Source organism: Aplysia californica, unplaced genomic scaffold (genome assembly GCF_000002075.1).
Source record: "Aplysia californica isolate F4 #8 unplaced genomic scaffold, AplCal3.0 scaffold00084, whole genome shotgun sequence".
NCBI lineage: Eukaryota > Metazoa > Mollusca > Gastropoda > Aplysiida > Aplysiidae > Aplysia > Aplysia californica.
Genome location: NW_004797354.1, coordinates 209,569 through 210,825, shown reverse-complemented (window position 1 = coordinate 210,825; position 1,257 = coordinate 209,569).

The window sequence follows — 1,257 nt, the reverse complement described above, 5'->3', positions numbered from 1 at the left end:
GTTTAATCATGTATTTTCTTATGCACCATAGAATTTTTGTAAAAATGGGTTGATTTATCAATGCCATGCTCATACTGTGCCGGAACAACTGCTGCTTTTTCTTTCCTCATCCTTTCTGTTATCAATTTTCCTCTACTTCTTTTGCATGTTTGTCACTCTCTTATGAACTGCTATTTCCGGGGTGCCTTGATAGTCAAAGCAGACTGCGTTCGCTTCTCATTCGAAGGTCCCGGATTCGAATCCGGATAGAGACGGAAACATTTTCTTTCAGCCACACCCCTGATCTTCTGGTAGGAAAGATCTACCCTAGCCTTCTCGGACAAGGGCGAAAGATCTCGGAGGTCCTGTGTGCAAGTTGCGCTAGTTAAAGATCCCTTGGGGGTCTAAAATTGATCAGAGTAGGTTTATTCGGCCGCCACCCAGGCAAGATTCAAAATTTTCTACCAACTGAAATGTTTAATATTAAGTGACGCGCACTCATAATATAATGACTTTATGCAGTTGCGAGCGCCGTAGAACACTTACCAAAAAAAAACAACAAAGAAAGACGGGAACATCTCCTCTCTCTCTCTCTCTCTCTCTCTCTCTCTCTCTCTCTCTCTCTCTCTCTCTCTCTCTCTCTCCCAGACTCTCTCTCTCTCTCCCAGACTCTCTCTCACTCTCTCAGACTCTCTCTCTCACTCTCTCTCTCTCAGACTCTCTCTCACTCTCTCTCTCTCTCTCGATCTCTCTCTCTCTCTCCCCTCTCTTTCTCTACCCCCCTCTCTCTCTATACCCCTCCCCCTACTCTCATTCTTTGTCTGTTTGTCTGTCTGTCTGTAGCTGCGGAAATCGAAGTCATATACTGCTTCCGACTTTTTGTTTATCGTAAAAATCGACCTTGCTTGATTGTGCACACTAATTACAAATGGTTATACAACGGAGGTCTCTGCTATCGACAGCAATGAGTCAGACTTATGGAACAGAAGAGAGAGATAGAGAGAGAGAGAGAGAGAGAGAGAGAGAGAGAGAGAGAGAGAGACAGAGACAGAGAGAGAGAGACAGAGAGAGAGAGACAGAAAGACAGACAGACAGATGAGGGAGAAGGGGGGGAGGGGGGGAGGGGTTGTGGACATTTGCTAATTCGCTCTTGTATGCCATTACAGTGACCACAACGATAGGTGAGTTTGGACACAAAGAGGTGGGGTGAGTGGGAGGGGGAGAAGGAGATGAAGGAGGGGAGGGGGGGGAGTACTGTGGACTTCTGAAGTTCTTTTT